At 36.8% G+C, this 22,390-nt stretch overlaps 1 protein-coding gene across 15 annotated transcripts in view; it reads left to right on the top strand.

Annotated features, from left to right (window-relative positions):
* The window catches only part of OTUD7A (OTU deubiquitinase 7A), a 118,315-nt gene that overhangs the window by 25,000 nt on the left and 70,925 nt on the right, over positions 1-22,390 (top strand). For 13 of the 15 annotated variants that reach the window (XM_082061337.1, XM_082061336.1, XM_082061335.1 and 10 more), the window contains exons 2-3: positions 13,234-13,307; positions 13,919-14,024. The gene's annotated coding sequence lies outside the window, so the exon portion shown is untranslated. Of the gene's footprint in view, positions 1-577; positions 597-4,353; positions 4,414-13,233; positions 13,308-13,918; positions 14,025-22,390 lie in introns of those variants that run through there. The other 2 variants (XM_082061343.1, XM_082061342.1) reach the window with 2 other exon arrangements.

Genomic DNA, 22,390 nt, shown 5'->3' with positions numbered 1-22,390 from the left:
AGGCTGTGTGCACTGTGGATGTTTTTTCATTTTATTCATATGTAAAGATGCTTTGCCATTGTCTTTATGGAACCCCTTTGTCTTTTGTGGAAGGAAGATACATTTTGCTGAGGTTTATAAATGATGAATGAGTTGCCGTGTATGTAATTCTTCATTAGTCAGAGGACAACGTGAAAGGTTAGTCTTGTAACGTACAAGATTGGTTTTCTTTCAATGAAAAGGCAGAGTTGATGAAATTTTGCTAAGTAATCTCTGAGAATATTTTATCCTTGAGCAAAATCCAGTGACTTGTAGTCAAGGTAAAGGGATATGCAACAGATTCATCTGAACTACTTCGAAGAGTAGGAGAAGATGTGACTTCATGTTAGAAACCCTTGCCTTTTGTCACCTCCACACCTGTCACAGTATGGTTTGTCTTTCTGTCTGTAAAAACAAACAAACAAAACAAACAACCAAGCAAAACAGGTTTCCCATTCCCCACCCTAAAATTGTGGAACTTTTTCTATTTCTTTTGCTAGAACATCTGGGGAATAAGCCTGTGGATAAGTTAAATGAAATGTTGCATTTCTGCATTGTCAGATGTCTGTCAACTGCTGGTAAGAAAAATATTAAATAAATCCTTTAGGCTGTAACCGCATGACTCACAGTGGGGTTAATGACTGATTGTGTATCAAGTCCCGTATTTTGAATTGGCAGCTTATCCCAATTAAAATAAGTGGTGGTAGTGATATTAGTTGATATCTATACTACCTATAGATAAGAGTATGTACATTTATATCAGTAATATACAGACATATAGATAGCATAGATGCAGTGTAGATATACCTATATATTACATATAGATTATGTAAATGGATAATGCCTATATACATTTCAACATGTACATAACATTTTCTTTCTGTCCATAAAAACACATATTTTATATGTGTTATATTTTAATACCTCTTTTCTAGTGCATTTGACTTCTAGTTATTGCAGTATTTTTTCATTTCTTTGCATGTTACTTGGTAAGCTGCTCAAAAATAATAGCAGATATGAGGGGATTGTCCTCTTTTTATTAATGGGAAGGACAGCTGGCAAATAATCAGTTTTAGGGATTGAAGTAGGCAGTTCAGCTATAGACAATATTTTTACTTATTGTCTACATTTTATAAAAAAAAGTATATAGGGAAAATATTTATCTGACTTTAGCTGAAAAATATATGAGATAGATAACAAAAGAAATATGTGATAATCTTATACATAGCTGTGTAGCATGACATTCAATTTTTTACAGTCTATGGCAAGGTTACTTTTATTGTAGTTCAGGTGCTTCCTTAAGCCTTGCAAAAGATATATTTCAATGAAGGAAACAAAAAAAAAAGTAATCGTCAGAGCATGGAATATAATCCTATTTTCTCTTTATTAATTTCTCCCAATAGTTTAAGACATGGAGGTGGGGGGGGAGATAGGGAGGCCATTAATAGGTTTGTTGGTTTGATGGTAGATTTTTGTGCTGGTGCATGTTTCTGTGCTGTACAGCAGGTCAGATTACAAAATATATTTATATTGGTAGATTTCGGTAAGCTTTTACAGTATTTTCCATATGTAAATACATTTTATTTCATATATTCTGTTGAAGTTTGTTTCTAGATGATAAGGCTGTGTAAAAACTCACTTTGTGGATTTTTTGTTTGTCCCCTAGTGGTAGAATGTGAAAGTTGCTCACAAAAGCTCTACAGTACAAATGAGTACTGCAAAATATACTTTTTAGAGGTATTACAGTATGTTTGTGTGTTTTGCATTCTGAGATAGCTATACCAAGTGTCAGGGCAGAGTGTAGATTTATTTGGCCTAGATGTTGTGTCTCAGATGAGAGATTTAATTAGACGGGGAATTCCAGGGCTGGATTATGTGAACAGAAAGGGAATCAGCTTCTCTTCAGTAGATGTGTTAAGTTCTTATAAGATTATTGTAATTATTCCCATTTTACAGGTGTAGAAACTGCTACAGAAAAGTAAAGTTTGTAGGAACCTTTTGAAACACATGTACGGACCCATACAAACTAGAAAACTTAGAGTACTAAGCTTGTTAATTTAACTGCTGTGTGGGTGTCTATGGGGCTGGAGTGCAATTAAGCATCTTCCTGTGCCATCAGGCAGACAAACAGCTTCATAATCTTTCCAGGTCAGTTCTAGGTGTGGATAACTATCTGCTGCACTTAAAATACAGCTCTTATTTGAACAGCATGTGCTCCAGTGTGTCAATTCATGACCCGCTTTACAGTGTTCAGATGTGCTTTGTTAAATTCTTGAGTATTCTCCTTATCCCCTTTCCACTTTCTTATGTTTTGCCTTTGCCTGCGATAGCTGGAAACACTGAGAGAAAGGAAGGGGGAGAAAAAAGAGGGAGAGGTTCGTGGCAAGTGTTGTTTTGTGTCCCACTGCAATGCAAGCTGACTGACACAGAGAGGTGTGTGAGCAGAGGTGAAGAGCTGTCATTGCCCTCCACTACTGAGTCGGCAGAGTAGTCTGATGTCATTGTGACCATAGGAACAACCCCCCCACAGAGATGGGAGGCTTGATTACATCAGTTCATAAAATTGGCTTTGCTTCTCTCTGCACTACCAGCTTTGATGCAAAAGCTGATGTAATGCAAGCACACTGGAAAAGTGCAGAACAACCATGTTGTATTTTTTTAGCTTCAGAGGGGGTTCCTTGTTATTGAAGGCAATGGTAACTTGGCCACTTATTTCAGTAAGTACCTTTAGTAGCATTTGACTAGATGACATTCAGTTGGACTGACAGAGACACGTGTCCATCTTTGATGCTGCTTCTAGCACAATCTGTAGTTGAAATGGGAAATTTCACTTTATTCTCTTTTATGTATGCACAGGAACTTGAATACAGAAGAATAGAAGCTCTGCAGTATTTTGATGCATTGAAATGTGCAAATATATTTCTTTTTTTGTTGTTGTTGAACTTCCTGCTTATCCTGCCAGTGTATATGAGAATTTGAATGGGTCCCATTAAGAATGCTTGTTGAAGTGGGATTCCCAGATTGCTTCAGTGAGGAGCTTTGGCTCAATTAGGACACCTAGACTGGCCGATACTGAAACATCTGATATTTGTCTTTTGCATCTTGATTCAGGAACATGGGTAAAACAAGGTGCATTCCTGCAGAGCTCTTTAAAAAAATGAGAGCTTGAATCTGTTTTGGTGTAGGTTAATGATGCATTAATATATATATTATAATTAAGTTATCTTGGGGTTTACAAAACATCTGTGTTGCAAAATTTTAGACTGTCTGTTAAATGGTAGCTATCAATAGAAGATGGATTATCCTGTACGTTAAATCTGAATTTCATACTTTACCACCATAGTTTGGGAAATGTTTAGAATGCAGTTTTGACGAGTACTGAGAAGGTATATACTGAGTAATGTTTGTAATAAAAGTGAGCCATTAAGGATGTTGTGAAGAGAATATACGTTTAGCACATGAGAAATGGTGGTAACTATTCTCCATTATTGTAAGCGATTTGTTTAGTAAAATGACAAAAGTGAAGGAAGAGGGTCAGTCTTGGAGAGGAACCTTAGCGTTGTGAAGAAGCGAGTGCACGCTGGGTCGTTTTACCACCAAAGGCTATAGCCATGGAAGCATAAAACATCAGTTTGTCACACTTATCTGAATTGTTTGGCATTTTTCCTTTAAAACCCTGTCTTGCCTGCTGTTGAAAAAGTAGAATTAGGCTGTTAAAAATTGTTTCTTATGCTATATAAACAGTTAAGAACCTTATGTTAATATCGTTCTAAAATCATAAGAGAGTTCTGTTGTTTACAATAGGAAATAATTTTGTGATGTAGTTCATTCTGGAATGAGAAAACAAAACAAAACAAACCCAAATAAATGCTGCCCACAAAAGACAGTTGGAGTTACAAATTTATAGTTTTCCAAAGCATATAGGAAAGTTATATTTTAGAAAGGGGGGGAGGGGCAGGGGAAGAAGCGAGCATTCAAATTTCCTTGGAAGCTCAGTGTTTATGTAAAGCGCAGCAGCTGCGCTGCGAACTCCCCTCTCTGGATGACCTCAGTGCTGAACAAGACAGACTGTTCCGGGTGCAGGTGTGATTACTGAATTATTTGTTGTGTTTTAGTGTCAGTCAGTTACAGTGAAGTGTTCTGGGTAAAATTTGTAACCACTGAATAAAGTGAATTGGTATATTTGGTATTCCGCAGTTCACTATGTGCCTTCCTGCTATTGCAGAAATAGTTTATTCTATTCTGTTGAATTACATCAGTTAAATAGGACGGACAAGAGTGACTCCAGCAGCAACCTCTGAATACATCAGCCAGGCAGAAAGGCAGGATTGGACTGAAGATGGTGCAGGGCATAAAATATAGTTTTGACATATCACTTCTGATCTTTTTGAAGAGGTTTGTATATGCTGTTTGAATTGGAAATTTAAAGTTTCTTCTCCATGCTTCATGAGAAGTAAAGCTATGAAAAATGTTTGCTTCTAACACTTGCATATCCAGTCAGCCTTGGTTTGAATTTGATCTTTTGAATGTGTCAGTGGTTAGCTAAGCTACCTTAGATCACATTGGTCTTTGCCATGTGTTAACACCTATTTATGTTCTGTCTGCCTTTTGTCCCTTACTGGTTTATGAAATTTTATAGAAAGATCCTGTTCCTTTATTGGCGATTGATGTAGACTGCCAGAGAGTAGTAGACTGCCCTTCTATGTATTCACCGTAAAATATGTGACTTTGGCAGCTAAGTCCACCTAACGCTTTTGGGAGTTTCTCCTTTTTATCACCTGAAGTGTAATAAAGGGATATTGTGTTCCAGATGAGTTGTAATCCTATAAGGGTTACAAAGAATGGTGGCAATAATATTACTCTGCATTTGAGATCTTAGTCTTCTATGGATTATGTGGAAAAACATGGTAGTGGCTTCATGTGGGGCACAGAGATGTGTTTGAGAATTTGATAAAATTTATTTTAAAATGAAAATGGATTACCATAAAGATTCCTGTGCAAATAGCAATGTATCACAGAATCACTCATAAACTCTTTTTTCTTATGTTAAAGGAGCATGCTATTGCATTATGTGCTTTATTAAGTAAGAAATAGATGAAAAATGGAAGGAAATTTGCTGAAACTGATTTTAAATCTTGGTTCTTGTTTCTGATCTAGTGCAATTTCTTTAAATGATCCAGCTCTAGCTGAAGACATAGGGAAATAGATCAGATACCTCTGAGGATTTAAGAAGGGGTGTAGGTGACTCATGAATTATAAACAAGCTTGATTGGCTGGTACAAGTCAAATGAATGTGTAATCTAATATCATTGTATGGCATGCTTCTCTTGAGCGTAAGAATTGTCTGCTAGCTATGTTTCTTTTAAACCATCTGAAGCAGACAGATCTTCTTCATGAAATCGGTAGTGCCTTCATGGTAGGACTTGGAAACACGCCAACATTTCTAACAGTGGGAAGTAGTCGAAGAGGGATTTGGCAGGGTCAAGGACAGCTCAACCACCACCTACCAAGGTTGGTATTGGGAGTAGTGAGACGCTGCGGTAAACAGCTGGTATTTCTCTGAGTCATTCATTCTGCTGTTCCCACCTCATCGCTCTGTCTAGAGAGCGTGGGTGGCCAGGTAGGGAAGGCATTAAAACTGATGTCACAAATCACAGTCCTGCTATGGGGGAGAGGACACATGGTTGTATCCCTCTCCTACTGCTTTTAAAGCCTTTATGCACTCATCTACCTGATGAAAATGGTAGGGGAGCAACATCTAGATGGCCAGTTATGGTGTCTCACAAGGATACAACAGCTTGTATCCTTAGTGTCACCTGTCTGTTCGTATGCCAAGCACTAGGCTACGCACCCATCTTAATGTGCAGGAAGGGTCTTTCCCAGAAACAGAGCTGTGAGTGTCTTTGTGTTTATGTTATTTATTTGCCTGTCTGCTTTCTGGAGGGGAGATGCTGGTTTTAGGTTAATGGAGGTTGATTTGATGCATTGAGGGCATAAAGGTTAGGTGTGATAGAGTTGGGGCATTTTGAACTTTAGCAGGTAATACACCTTGTGCTTGAATCACTTCTGCATCCTGTTGAGAAAAACAGGGTGCAATTATATTGTATCCCAGCTGAGTCTCTTGGAGATTGATGAAGGTCACAGGTTAGCTCAGTGTTCATGGTGTGCTAGCTATCCTGCACTAATACCTTGTGTGTATGTTCTTAATACCAGTGTTGGATATTTTGCTTGGGAAGAGGCATTTCCATGTAGAAACTTAGAGCAAGTTTGCTACGTTAGCATGAAGTTATGGTAACCTGGAATAGTGTTCTCTGCGTGTGTTCTTTTGTTAGATTGTATAAGGCAGAGCAGAGAGTCAACTTGCTTATTTAATAACAAAATCTGACACTTCTGAGGCCATGGTGGCCAGCTGAAAAAAGACACTGAAATACTCCAGTTAAGCAGGGTAGTGCCATTCAGACAAGTTATATACAACTGGAGATAAATAAGAATCATTTCTTTATGAACTGATTTGCATGTTTTTCTTAATTATGTTCAGACAGTGAAGTCTCTAACTGCTCCATAAGGAAAGGGTCTGGAAAGAAAATGAACTCTGGCAAATTACTATCAGGTAACAGTGGCAGTTGGAGAGCTGCTTCATTTTTGATATTTATCTGAACCAGTCTTGATGAACTGAGTTACACCTGAATTTGGACTTACAGATTCAGGGGAAGGAAATTCTTTTCATGTCTTAAACTCTTAGTCAGTGAAACCAGAGAAGTGGCTGCTTTTCATTTTTGTGTAAAGTGCTGTTGCTTTTGATATGCAAATGGTGCACTGTGCTGTATAACCTCAGTCTTCTAGAGAGCAAAAGGAAGGGCAGAGAAAAATGTGTGTGGTGCAGGAATTCAAATGATATGGAAACAGGGTTCCTACTTCCTTTCACAATTCAGTCCTACATTCTAATAAAGCAAAAAGAGATCAAATCAGTTTGGACTCAGAGGGCAGGGATTGCCCTGTGTGATAAAGGTCATTTGAGAATTTCTGCATATAATGAATATAAAAGATAACTGAGCTGACTGAATGTTAAAGCAGCTATAGTGAGCAGTAATAGAACTGAGTGGGTTGTAGCTGAGTGACAGCTCATCATATAATCATCATGTTTTCCACTTAGAGCATCTCTGAAAAACAAGAAAGATGGTTTAATTCTTCTTTGTCTTCCTCTAACAAGAGATTTTTGAGTAATTATTTTTTGGAAAACCTTCATTGACATCTGTGCTATAGATATATATTTTGAGTGATAGAAGAGTTATGGTCTATGGTTCAAAATATATTTTCCCTCCCCACCTCATTAAATCACACGGAGATTTTCCCCAGTCTCTTTTCTTTTCCTTTATCTTGTACAGAGTTTGAATTTGCTCTGCTGACATTTCACGATGCAGAAGCTATCACTTACCAAAGCACAGACTTCTGCATGTTTCAGTGTCTTTGATGCTCTTTATTCTATTTCCTGCCCACCCCTCACCCTTGAGAAGCTGCCGATGAGAAGCACAGATGGGTGGCAAACCAAGCAGCTCTCTGAACACAGCCCGCTGAAATTCCCGTGGCTCAGCCAGATAGTGGTGATCAGGCAGGTCACAGTCCACCTTTCTTCTCTCTGTCCTCAGTTCTAAGAAGCTGATTGAGGAGAAACAATGCTTCCATGGTTATATAAAGCAGGGGCAGCTTCCCTGCTTTTATGGGAAGCTCTCACCAACCTCCAAGTCAATCCATTTTTTGTGTTATTGGGAAAGTGGCAACTGGAAAATGGCTTTATTTGGCGAAGTAAGGTTTAAAGGAAAATATAATAGGTCTCATGAGATGAAGCTAAAATCAATAAGAGACTGTGCTTTGCACTGTGAGTCTTTGGGCATCAGTACGTATTGCGGGCTCTAGTTTTGCATTATAGTTTCTCATCCATTAGTGACCAGAAAGGTCCTATCACACCTGACCAGGTACTTTGAAATATAGTATAGTACTACCCTTCATTAGTGTTTTGTATCTAGAGGTGTGTTTTATAGCTAATAAAGCATGATTCTTTTAAAAATGAAATTGAATTTATTATTTGTAAAGGTGAAGCTGTCCCTATGAAGTTGATGAAGTGTTGTGAAGAAGCCTTGAAGGGTAAAATTATAGCTCTGTTTTTCATGCAAAGTCAGAAAACTGAGTGGTTGGTGTAGAGTGCAGAAGAATAACTTGAATTGCTCGCATTTTATATTCTTTTAGAAGAGGGTAGGTCAGTTTGCAATTACAATGCACTCTATTTATTTGCTAAAGTTTGTACAGCTCTCTAGCAACAAGTTTTCCTAATGTAGTCCACCACTGAAGTGTCTGCATGCTTGTAAATGACTTTGCTGATAGCCTTCAGAGAAAGTTCATAATGTGGCTTTGTTTGGATACTGTTGTGGGTTTTTTGTGTATGTATAAAATTTAGAAATAGCTTTTTCTGAGAAATTTATTGCAGATAAGTTAATTAGTCTGACAGACATTATAATGAACGAGCAAAGCAGATTTTATATATCTATATATGCACATACACACCTATATAGAAATGTATTTTATATATTTATTTTAAACTGAAACACATTCAAATATGAAAGCGTGCAAACTGCAAAAAAATCAGAATCCACAGATAAAAGTCAGTTACTGTTACCACTGTTTATAGATGAGTTGTATTGATTGATCTTGCCTTGGGATTTTCGTTTGTTTGCTTAGTAACAGAGTTCACAGTATTTAAATTATGTGTATAGGTGAAGTTCATGGAAAACTTTCTCTGACCTCACTGATGTTAGGATTTCTTCCTCTGTGTTCCAAAAGATCTCAGAAAACCCCTGTCATGTTGGTGACTAGGTGTTCACTTTCCTGTGAACAATAGAATGATGTCACTAAAACTAATCACGCCAGTAGATTTGTATGAGTTTAAACTCTTCTAAATTCAGGGCAAAATAAATGAAAATGTGATTATAAAAGTAGCCTTTTCACATGTTAAGCCAAATGATAATTATTTTAAAACCTACATCGATGCAGTTGCTAACTTCATATCATGCAGAAAGAAAATTAATAGTTCGTAAGTACTGATGGTAATGTGAGAGAGAAAAGAAAACACCTTAGAATTGGAATTGAATGTTTGTGATTTAGGGTACAGTACAATTTGTGAGAGTTTGTAAGAAAAGTGAATTCACATGCTGACAAAAAGCCAGAACACCATACTAAACATTCTTTACAAGATTCGTATTTTTGTTTACAGATAATCTCTATTTGCTCATTTTACGTGTTTTTTTTATTTCAATTTTCTGACTATAAAAGAGAAAAAAAGCATTTTTTTCAAAAAGTAATTTGGAAGTCCTGTTTCTGGTTTGCGTAAGGCAAAATAATCAAGATTTCAATTACATGTCTCAGGGTTTTTGTATGTGTGGAAATGCGACATAATTTGTATTCTGTGAAACTTATTGCTTTAATGAAAGAGGGCTACAGATCCACCTTTTATTGAGTTAGCAGGTGAAATTGGATAACTTTGTATTTAAAAACCAAAACAAAAAACCATTTTCTTCATAACATTAAACAGAAGTGGTGCAAGTTTATCAGGCTAGGCACTTCAAGCATAAAATGTAACCCCCTTTTCCAAGGTATTTTCCCAGTATTGGAGTTCCTCTGGTTCCTATTTCTTAAGCTGTTTTAGTGCAATTGTGTAGTTAGTTATGTAGTTCAGATCAACTTCTGGAGTTCAATTTAGATCCATACTATTTTTAACTTGCAAAAAAACCTTTAGAACCCATTAAGTTGAGAATTCTGAGCTTTCAATGTCTAAGAAAAAAAGAGCTAGTTATTTGATGGCGTCTTAAAAAAATAATATGTACAACAAAGTGTAGGTGTTCAGAGTATTGGGGAGATAAAAACAAGTTTTATGATCTTCCCTTTCTCAGTCCTGTTTACAGAAACTTGATGAGAGTACCTGGCTGCATTTCTGACAGCACAGAAGAGTCAGATTAATTTAATGATGTGTAGCTACACAGTCTAATAATTTAGTCTTTCTTACTCTTGGTAAAATGTTCCTTGGCTACTGAAGAAAAAGATGTTCCAATCCAGTTTTGTTGTGATAAAGAAGTATGTGTTTTATATAAGGTCTTCAATTTAAAAGAGAATTTTCCATTGTAATAAGGTGTTTTTAGCTTTTGACTTGTCAAACAATTAATGTGTTTTCTCTGACTTCATGCTGTTGCTACAGATGCTGAAAGCAGCAATGAACGTAACAGAGGTTTTTCACGTTTTAGGTTAGAGCTTTGGACAAAATGACTGCTGCCTCAAAGTGACACACACTACTGAGAGCTAAAGGGAATGTACAGAAAACTTTCCAGGATCTTGGTGATACTTGTTACTGCCAGTGTTCAGATACAGTAGCTTTAGCAAAAACTCCTTTAGTATCTAATAATGACAAAATCTGACGTCTGCCCTAAACCTTAAACACGGGCACTTCCAGTATACCTGTGCTGTCCCATTACAGCCTTTCCTGATGGAACTGGGAACTGATCAGAATGAAATTGTTTGCAAAGGTCCTTCTTTGCATTTTGAAGTTGGAATTCTTTGGTATGTATGTTTCTTGGGGCTAATGAAAAAACACATGTAACTGTCATCTACATAACTAGAAGTGTCTGTATTTTATTTTCAGAGATAGGATTCTAAATCTTAGCTTAAATATTGATATAATAAATATATTGATAATGTGTATCATGTAATCAAATGTGACAACATACAGTACTTATTAGAGTCTTACCATGCAAAGGTATTACTGCACCAAAACCTTAATGTATCATTAGTGAGAGACTGTCACGTTTTGGTTATGGTGTAAACAAGACACTGATTGGATTTTGAAAGCAATAAGTACCTTTGTAGGAACTTACGGGAGAGGTTTAAGTTCTTTCCATAAAACCTTTCTTGTGATTGTTTCAATTTGAATGTAGTGTCTTTTGGTTTTCTTTCATTAGGTATGAATCATTTTGATAGACTTACCAAATAACTGAATATAGAATTGAATACTGAGGTCAAGTTCATTCCTTGTATTGGCAATTACAATTTCATTTGAATCTGTAGCTCACAATCATAGATAACAATGGCTTTTGCTATGGCCTCTGCATGGAAGGACAAGTTTTGCGTCTCCTTGTCCATTGCCTGTGCTGTTACACAAATTTCACCCAGTTGAGACAAGACCACTCTACTTCTTCTCCTCCTAACCTCTTTTGCGATCCAATGGATCCATACAAGTGTCAAGGGATTGTTTTAGCAGGAGGGAAAGTAATCAGGAGAGACTTTTCTCTGCAGTCTCTTATATTTTCCTTTTTTTACTTCACGTTTTTGCTACCTAGAAACAGCTTTGTTCTGGTTATTTTTGAACTTCTGCAATTAAAACAGCTGTTTTTAATGGCACTTCAGAGAAACAAATAGGTACTTTGATGGACAGTGATATTCTGAGTGGTTCTTCCATGTGTGCTGTTTCTGGACATGTTAATTGAGTTTAGTGAATGTCAAGTGTTTCGGCAGGATGTGAGGGCATCAGAACAGCACCACAGGCTTGGGCTCTCTTTGTTTCCATCAACAGCATTACTGACGCACCACTTGCTCTCAATGATTTGTGTGTGTGACTGTAACGTGTGTTGTGAATGAAATGTTGCTGGTGGAAAGGAATCAGGTGAACTCAAAGATCTTGAGCCCCATTCTTTGGCTACTAGAATTTTAGCTTAATTTTGTGTACTTGTACAGTCTGCATATAACAATATAAAGACTACAGTGCAATTGAAGTAAAGTTTGGATAACATTTCTATCTAGAAGTCTGAAATAAAGACCTCAGCAGGAGTGAAAAAAAGTGTCTGGACAATCTCTTAAAAACCTCTCTTAATTTGGCAATTTGCATTGTTTCTTATAATGCTGGGAATCAAAGGCGTGATATATTTAGTCAAAAATGTAACTACAGTTTTGCATGTGGACTTCAGTAGATATTTGTAAAAATGTACATCTAAGTTCCTAACTGCATGGAGTTGCATGTCCTTTTTCCACACCTTGAATGTGTTATTTTCGTGACTGCCACCACTTCCAAGTACTCTGTGTATGAATATGGAAGGTAGCCAGTTCTTTACAGTCAGGTTACCATAGCTGTTTTCCCATTTCAGTAGAATTTCACTGAAAAGTGAACTTAGTGTTCTAGGTGGCTAACATCAGTTAACTAGGGAAAAATTCAAATGAACCTGAAAAGCAGGCAAAATCTTATGGCTTTAAAAATGACCAGTGAAGGTGTGTTATACTGAAATAATTCTATGCGACAACACAGACTGGGAAAAATAGAGCTTAGAGAGTGGAAAAGGAACATAGAAAAGAGAGTTTGCTAATCTGTTTTCTGAAGCAAATATATTTAACAAATATGTGGATTTGCTTAAATAAATATGCAAGTAAATGTAAATGCACATATGAATTTGTTAAGAAAAAGTGAATTGTACATAGAGAAGAAAGTTTACTATGTGGCAACTAGGAGGAACAAAAAATGCAAATAATTGGGAGAAAGCAAGTATAAGAAGGATAGCCCTAAAAACTCTACAAGAGTTGTTTTAAGACCTTGATTAACAGTACATAGACTAACAGAGAAGCAGACGTTAGTCAGGGTCAGAAAGAATGATATTTGAGCAGAGTGTCACTAAACAGGCTTTAAAAGACTATATACTGATCGGTTTTGCTTTCTTAACAGGTAAACCAGATAAAAAGCTAGATAAACTACAACATACGTATCCAGTCAAAGCGATCTCTGTCTTAAGGAGTACCATTTGGGATTATCAAGTTACCTTTGAGAAGCCTTATGTCTACATTGATATGTGTCATGGTCAGACTCTGTTTCCCTCCAAAAGCTTCCTTTCTGTTTCTGTGTTTGATAATGAATGTTTTTTTGTTTACTCTGAATTGGATTGGGCTCTGGCTGAAGTTCTTGATGGAAAAACTATTGTGATCTTGACAGTGACATACTGAAGTGCTTATAACAATCTTGGGAATGGTAAAAGCTGGAAGGAAGCAATTCTTTCTCCATAATAGTGCTGCAAATTGATTCCAGGGTCAGTGTGTGTAGAGGGAATGGTGAATGGATGCAGAACAGTACTTTATAGTATTGCTTTTAGAGTGAAACAGTAAAAGCATGTTCTGATCTTCTCTTCATTCTCACAGGCACATGATAACTGCAGAGCCTCAAAATCAGGAGTGAAATTAGCTGGACAGTTGCCTCCTGCCTTCCTAAATAGGTAAGCATATTAGAAACAGAAACAGGGGCCTACCTACCTCATTCCTGTAAGTAGCAATAAACAACCCCTCCACCCCTCAAATTAGCATCTGTCATTTGGGTGGTTTGAAATACTGAGCATAAGGGTTTTGCAAAGAAAACAAGGATTTAATTTGTTTTCCGGTTGACAACAATTAAGTGTAGCCAACCAAAGAAACCAACTGAAATTATTAACAAGCTAACAGCATGCCTATTGCCTGTGGCAACATAGAGCTGATGAATGATGCAGTGTTACTCATTAAATGAATCTTTATCTGTGCTTCCTAAAGCTTGGATGCTGAATAAGTTCCTAAAACCATCCATATCATTACCATGTTAAACTGCTGCAACAGTTGGTATGTTGCTGCAAAAGCTCTGTTTTGGGCTTAGCTCTTTACTTTCATATTCCTTAACAGTTCATTCTGTAATTACATGATGTAACCCATTTTGAGACTTAAACTGAAGATCCCTGTAGTAATAACCTTGCTAAGGCCAGTGAACTGAACTATACATTGGCTAAATAAGTGGTGTTTACGTGATTATCAGCTGCTGTAAATTGCCATTTACTTGCTGACTTCTCTGTCTTTTTTCTAGGGAGAAAGTGGGTTTACTGGTGTGGATGCCTGCATCATTTGCTTCACCAATATGAGATAAAGCATGCAGGAGAGAGGGGAGATTTTTGCAAGTAGAACCTACCATGGTGAGTTGGATTTTGTCCCTACTTCTGTTGCAGAATTTCTCTGAGGTGCTAAATACGTTACTTGAACCAAACTTTTCACACAAATGTTTCTTCTTCTCTGGAATTATGTTATGTATAACACTTCCTTGACAGCAGTGCTGGATTGAGAAGTTCTTCCTGACTGCTTTTTCCTCCTCTGCCACATTAGGTCCACAGAATGGCTTGAGGAGACCTTCAGTAAATTAAAGCAGCAAACTAAATGGAGCTGAAAACAATTACTTTCTACAATGTACACGAGAAAAGTATGAGAAACTGTGGTCTGTATTCTTGATTTGACACCAAGGGGTCTGTCTTGAACATTATACTGAAAATTAAGTACACAGAAGCCAGATTTTTAATTTCAAGTTGCTATATAGCCTCTAAAATTGTAATAAAATGCAGGGACTCGAAATTAATAATGCTTTTTAAACTAATCAATCTTACTTGGCTCCACTTTTTAAAGTAGTGTAGCAAGTACACACCTTACAGGCACCTTCTTAACTAAGCTCATTAATGTTCTTTGAGTCATGCATGTACTGAACAGATGAGCGTGGAAGGAAAGAAGAAAATCATAAACTTCCCTTCAAGAGGTTCAAATAGTTAAAGTCAGATTTCTGGGGTCACACTTGCATGGGCGAGTTCTGCTGAACATTTGAAAAAGCTGCTGATTGAGCCCTGTTGATTCTGCAAAATGCTTAAGAACAGGATCTTGAATGAAAATACCAGATTGAGGATATAATTAAAGATGGTATTTTAATGCTAACACAGAAGAGAATGGAATGAAAATTCTGTGTTATTGCATTATGAAATTTGACCTGTAGAGAGTTAGGGCCAGGATATTCTTCTAACCCTTTTGAGTGTGCATACCATTGGAAGCATGGCCTCGAGGCCAGGCAGTGTTCAGATTTAAAGTCTGCCTACTTTTTTTTTGCTAGAGCAAACAATGTGTTATAACGTCCTCATATAGATACAGAAGACTTCTGTGCATATTTGTGACTTTGGAAGCTATAATTTTTTTGTGGTCTGTTGTTTTTATACTTGACATGCTTGAAGTGTTCTATAATGTTTTTACACCTTGGAGGCTGGGTCTTGTTTGGTTTTTCTTTTTCACTGCTATGAATCCTAATAGTTTTTTAATCATAAAACAAAAGTTTAATGGTGATGGATGTCAGGATAACAAAATACCTAGAAGAGATCAATTTTCCATTACTGCAAATATATGTTTCCTGTCATTGTTCACTGTGATTGTGGAGAATTTGTAACAGAATTCTAACAGTCCGTAGCACTGCAGCATGGAAAATGTATCTGCCTTGGTGTCTTCATTTGATGCATTAATTTGTTTCTAACTTTGGAGCGTAACCTTGGGTTTGAAATTCATTGTAAAAAACTTTTTCAACAGCCATGGGGACTAATGAAGCCTATAGTTTCCTATAGGTGCATTGCCTTTATTCCCAGTCCTCATGACAACAATACTCTCTCTCATGGTTTCCCTTCCACGTTGCCTTCATTTCTTCAGGGTCTTCTAGACTCTCACTTCTGTCTTATCCGAGTTCTCACATGTGTATTCCCAGTGCCTTGTAAGGATGCACAAAGTCCAGCTTCTGGGCCAAGGCCTCCCACATAACTGCACACAGAAATAGGCCTGAGCACTTGTGCATCTACAGATACGATGGGTTTGAGTTAATTCAGAATTAATTTAAACAAAAGCAAATACAATAACTTTATTATTGTTGTAAAATCTAGGAATGATTCCTGGAACTGTAAGGAAAATCGTTCTTAACCTTCATCAGTATGAAATTTGATAACTTTTTCATGACCAATTTCCGTGAAACACTTTCTCTATAGTGGTTTGTAGCACCTTGCAAGATGATTCAGTACTTAGGACTTACTAATTGTGTTGGATCCACTGCAAGACCAAGCCTATCCAGTGTTGGCAAGCTATATCAGCCTTACAAAAGGTGTTAATATAAACAATGATTTGACTATTTGGGCATTTTTAACCATGTATTCCTTGAGCTGGGGCAATGAAGAAAGCCTTATTTAATATTAAGTGGACTAAAGCACCCTTCCTGCTCTAGTGTATGCACCTAAAGCAGATGAAAGTTATGAAATATATGAGGTGGTTTACAACCAGTTAGAACTGGGCTTGGGCTGTAAGGAGGAGAAACAACGTTTAAAGATATCTAAATGTTTTTATTCATAAACTGGTTAGTTGTGAGGAGGATATAGAAGGCTTCTGGGAATATTATGGGAATGCAGTGATGTTGTGACAACAAGGAACACATTGTTGAGCAGAAGAAGTGGAGTGTAAAATCTACAAAAAGGTGTGCAATTCAGTTTTTGTTAAAGTCTACAACGTGGTAGGAGGCATGTGTTATGGAGCCACTCAGAGTAATAATGCTTGTTACCCTGGTATTTCTGATCACCAGCTGGTCATAAGGCAAATCTGCAGAGCCTCCTTCAAGAGTTGTATGGATTTGTGATCATAGAATCATAGAATGTATCCTGATCCTGCTTCTTTTTGTTTGTTTGTTTGTTTGTTTTCATCTTTTTTCCTCTGACTAGTAAAGGTCTGTTCTTGAATGCAGACTATTTGTCTGTCCCTCCCTTTCAGAAGTGGGACTTGATGTACCAGACTATCTTAAGGCTCCTAACTATTGCTGGGCTCATCAGTTCTCTCTATAGCTGATGCATATTTTTTTTTCAGTACACCTTCTTCTGTGGGAACTGTTTTTTATTTAAGCTATTGAAGATTAAAAATTATATTAGTAAAACCTTTGGGATTCTTGCTGTGAATTTTATAACTATCCAGTTTGATCATGGAGAAAAAGCTGTATCCAAGTGTTGTAGATGGAAGGTTTCCTCTGGAATTGTTGTCACTTTAAAAGTCCTTGTCAGTTTGGACACTGCACTCAGCATCTGCAAGTCCCTGTCTTTCTACTCAGGTGTCAGACTAATTTTATTTGTCCTTGCCAGAACAGATTGCATTGCTCTGTTCTGCTTCGGCAAAGTCAATCCACATTGATGATTTCTTTAATATTTTAAAAGTGATTATTTTATTTGGGGCAGGAACTCCAGCCAATTCCAGTCTCTTGCTAGTGATAGTGGTCAAACAGAGATAAGCAGTGTCTGCGTAAGACAAGTTAGACCCTGATCTTTCCACGTTTCGTGCCTAATTTAACGGAGAAATTATAAATTTGGTTCTCCAGAGTCGTAACATTGTGTGACTTATGTGCTTTACCTTCTCCAACCTTGGTTTCAGGTAAGACCTGTTAGCATTCTATATGCTGTTATGTATCTAATCTCAACCAAATCTATCTGATGTGTCTCACCTGTACATCTGAAGTACCTAATTCTACAGTGTATTTTTGTTAGATTTTGCTTTTCAAGGACTAGAGGAGCAGGCAATTAGAGTATGCCAGGGAGCCTGCTTATCTGAAGAAAGAGGAGGGAATGAAATGATCTATTATTCCACCTTACATTGCCAATCTAAGTATCTTTTGATGGCAAAATTCACATCTGAGCATTTAGTTATTTGTTGCAAAAATAGATCCTTCTTGGGTATTCCTTTTACCAGCTTTACAGAAGTTATTTCTCTGTGTGTTCCCTGATGCATGACTTGAAAAAGAAAACCGTAGCTTAGCTGGCTAAAGCTTAAAGTCACAGATGCGGTTGTGTTGCTGTCTTGAGGCTGGAGGTTGTGCTGTGTAAGCCCTTCAGTTCCTGCTAAGCTCAATGTCTGCTTTGACAAGGTGGTTTTCTGGGTTGTACATAAGACCAAGTGTCTGTCACCCTCCCTGCCCATGCCTGCCCTGGGCTCATTCTCCTCCAAGAGTTCTGATAGCTTCTCGTTTGTTTTACACATCTGCAGCAGACATCTGCTGTCTCCTGCCGCGCTAGCGATGGTACCATCCAAAGTATAACAAGCTGCTGCTCACAAGATTTTTAGGAAGCTGCCCTCTTTGGGATGTAAGCAATGTCCAGAGCTTTCTGGTGATGAGGAGGTGGTTATCAATATAAAACAAATCTAATTTTAAATCTTCTGATGCAGTTCACACAATTTGTAGTCAGAGTGATAAGACAGTGTCATCTTTGCTATTGCTGTGGTAGTATTTTTACAGAAGTATGTTGGCTTATTAGAGAACAGAGGCATTTGGTTTTGCAAGTAACTGGGACGCATTACCTGTCACTACAGGCAGATTACTCCTGAATTTATCATTTGGCAGTTACTGTTAATTTTAAGCTAATTTAAGACTATGTACCATTCGATTTTAGTCTATCCGAAATTCAATATTGAATTTGTCTTGGGGATCCTCATTAAGATACAATTAATAAAGACTAACTGCTGTATTAGGATACTCAGGCTGCTCTGCCTAATGTGGGTGGAAGTAAAAGTGTGTTTTAATTACAGGCAACGCTCCATCATTTCGAGATTTAATTGCTAGTTGGTTTGGTTATTTTAATAACTGTCCATTATGAGACAATTTTGTTACATACTAACAACAGTGTTGCTATTATAGAGGTACATACCAGGGAGTACAAACATCTAGCTTTGCTTTTTCAAATGTAGAAAACATGAACATTCTAGTTCATGCTCTTTAACTCTGGTATATCCCTTTACAGGTTTCATTACGTATTTTTTCAGTGTGAACTAGACTAATTTACTTAGTCCTCACAAAATCAAAATACTTCTGCTAGTTACCATAAGTAAAATATTTCTAAGCCCTATTCCATAATGAGGTATGAGATTCATCCTCTTTTGTACCAAACACATAAATCATGTCACCAGTGAAAGAAGCTGTAAGGCTGTAACTTCACACAGCTTTTCAGGCCAGTGTATCCAAACAAAAATTCATGGCTTAGTCAGTTCTGTGCAAGGTAGGTTCTAGTGGAATTCCAGGAAATTTTTGTTTGTGTCGAAGCTTCCTATTTTTTCAGTAAAGCTGTGTTTTTCCAAAATAGGTAGTTCTAGACCTGGATGTATTAATTCTTAATGTATTTTTAAAATTATTTTTTAAACTTAAAATTAATACATTTTAATGTATTAATTAAATGTGTACTTTAAAAAATAATAATCCATATTAATCTAAGGCCTTAATACATTGTAACATAAAAATAATCAATATAGAGCAATAGAAGGATGCATTTTAAACATTTAATGCAGTATAGAGACTTCCATAGTACTTAAACACTTCTTTTATAGTTACTTAGCATCAAGTCCGTAAGAATACATGGGCACTGTAATAAATCGTTAGCATTGCAGAACCGAACTATAGGCTGACCTATAGATTCACAAACTTAAAGTAAATTAATGTAGCTTTGACTTACCTCTCTTGCAAAGACAAAATGAATTTCAGTAAAATTAGTCAAAAACTATCCATCCCTGATCTCTCAGTTTTATTAATGTGTATAAGGACAGAGAGCATATGGATGGAGAAGTTGGTACTGTTTCTATAGGTAAAAGAAGACGGAGCCAGTTGGTATGTTGATAGAGAAGACAGGGAGTAACTCCTTTCCAAGAAAATCATCTCTCACATTTCTTCTTGAACTACCTCCATATGTTTTGGGCATGAAAAGCTGGCACTGTTGGTTTCACATGGCTGCTAAAAATCTTTGGAAACTTTATCCAGAGAGAATAAAATCCTTTTGGGTAACCAAAGTAAGTTTCAGTGTAAATTAGACCAGTAAGATTCTAAAGAAAACTCTTCATGGAGCAGTTATTTCTTTACAGAGAAGTGAAGGATCCTTAACACTCTTACAAGCTGAAATGATGTTTGGCAAATGGTAGGTTTCAAGACTGAAAAGGGTCAAACATGCACTGTGGTTAAGTTCCAGACACTTATTTCCTGGTGGTTACATTTTGCTAAATTTGGAATTGAGTCAACATCCTTTGCAAAATGTATACTGCATGTAATTATGTTCCATATATTGTTTTACTGGAGGCCATGAGATTTGAATTTTTCATTTGTGTTCTTAAGTTATTTATTGTTGCTGTATCATAAAAATGAATAGAGCACTGGTGGTATAATAAAGTAAGAAACGTCTTATTGGTCTTATAGGCAGGGATTAAAAGGATGGCTTATTAAAATATCTTGGTTGAAAAGTTGCATAAGTGGTTGGATAAATTTTTACGGTGAGGTATTTTATTTTGTGAGGGAATGATCTTTCTCTTTATGCAGAAATTAAGAAAGATTTGCACTCTTTTCAGTACAGAAACTTTAATACATAAAAAGAAATAATTGCAATCGGTTTTTTATTGATTCTGAAAGCATCTGCTGAATTGCTCAATACTATGATGGAACAAGATAATTTGTTAAATACATTTGTGATTCTTGTGATGATTAAAGCATCACTATGGGGTGATGCCACTCAAGAGGAAACCAGTTGTCTCTTCTCTGTATCTCTTACTTGGTGAAGTCATACTGGCCACTAGCACCCTTTACAAAACAAAACAAAACAGCTTTTGTAGTAGGAAATGTCAGGACCTAAGGACCTAAGTAAAAATACTAAGGGATGCTTTGGTGTTCTTGAATGCCATCTGACTTATGTACAGTACTTGTGAAACTGGTGAGGTTGGAGCCACTCATGAGAGCAGCAAAAATAACAAAGTAGATGACTATCCAGTTACTTCATCTGTTGTATCAAATCTTTTGAGGTATAGGAAAGACAAGCACTGGGGGAATACCCAGTGTGTCTCTAAAATAGTAGAGAAATATGTCTTAATCATTAGAAATAAATAGGAAAAGGGCATAACACATTCTAGTATTTATGCAGATGACTTTTATTTGAAATCTGGAGCTAAGCAGACCTGTATGCAGAATAGCTTTCTTCTTCCTAAAAGTTCAGCTTCTAAAAGCACAGCAATTAAAAAAAAAAAAAAATCATAAGTGATTAAATTGTTTTGGTAAAGAGTGTTATAGTGAGAACTGAAATTTGCTGTGCCTGTCAATTTCTAGGCCATGTACTTGGACTAGTGAGACAAAAATTTCTCTTGCAGTTACTGATAAATAGATATAACAGTCAGCTTATTCAAAGAAATAAAAGTGATAAAGTAACTTCTGCACAGGATAAAAAAAAGGTATCTACCTGTCCTGCAGTATGTGAAAACACTAATATATGTATATTTAGTATTTACTTTTTGGTACAGATATCTAAATACTACACTACCATTTCTTGTAATGTCTAAATTCATCCAACATGTTGAAAATTTGATTGCAATTTTAAAGCAATATATGTAACAGAGTATTTAGGTGATGTGGTTTTTAACTGTCTTCATGGAATTAAGAACCTGGACTCCCAACATAGTTAAGGGAGACTCCAAAGCGTAACTAGAACAACTTAGTAGAGCCAGTCTACGTCAGTTAACTGTCCAGGGAGAACTTCAGATCTCTGTTTTCAAATTGACTTGTTTGGCTACAGACCAGGGGTTCTGAAATTCTTGCACCGTGTTTCTTCCATCTCTTCATAGGAAGAAGGTCTAATTAGATGGGTAAACCTTCAACTCTGCCATTAGGGTCTACAAATCAGGGTTATAATGAGCTGGAAATTAAGTTTAGAAATCAGACATCACTGGATGATGTCATGTTAGTAAACTCACAGGCATGCAGTGTTGAACTGATATCAAGCGTCATGAAAAGTGGAATGCATTTTTAGCCTGCTTTTCTAACAGTCTCTCTAATGAGACTTGTGCCCACCCATCCATGTATCATTCTTCCCAGTTCCCCTGAAACCATTGTACAGTTTGAAAAATAGTTACGTTGTCAATAAAATTCTTACAAAATTGGTGAAAGTCGGTGACTTGTGGAGAAAGACTGAAGCTAGAACCATACTTTTTTCTACAATGTTTGACAGCACTTGTCTGGACAGTCTAGTGCATACATGGTTCTGGACTAACTCTGGGGTATGCTGGTGGCTGTAGAAGTTTAGGGTATTAAAAAACAAAAATCCAAAGAAAACAAGGCGCTTTTTTCCTGCAAAGCTGGTAGGATTTTCCAAATAAGCTTTCTACATGTGAAATTGATTTATTGATTCTGTGAATTCAGATATGTTAACTGTGTCTCAAAGCATGCTGATAGTTGTGTGTTATTAACTAAAGGTAGATAGAGGGTTCCAGACAAAACTGAAGAGATGGGCACCTGCAGCATTGAGAGCTGCCTCCTGTTTCTGAAAAATGCTGGAGCTATTTGTAAATCTGGAAGGACACAGGACTGATGTTGCTTATCATACGGCTGCTTGTTAGTGCACCTTCTGTTGTGCTCTTACAATGAACTTTATTCCTCGCTTTCACAATCAAAATGCTGGTTTTTAAGGCCTAGTGTCCTTGTGCAAGAATACTGTATATTCTTCCT

This window comes from Streptopelia decaocto (genome assembly GCF_964273445.1).
Source record: "Streptopelia decaocto genome assembly, chromosome: 9".
NCBI classification, from domain to species: Eukaryota; Metazoa; Chordata; class Aves; order Columbiformes; family Columbidae; genus Streptopelia; species Streptopelia decaocto.
This window is presented reverse-complemented; position numbering and strand designations above follow the sequence as displayed.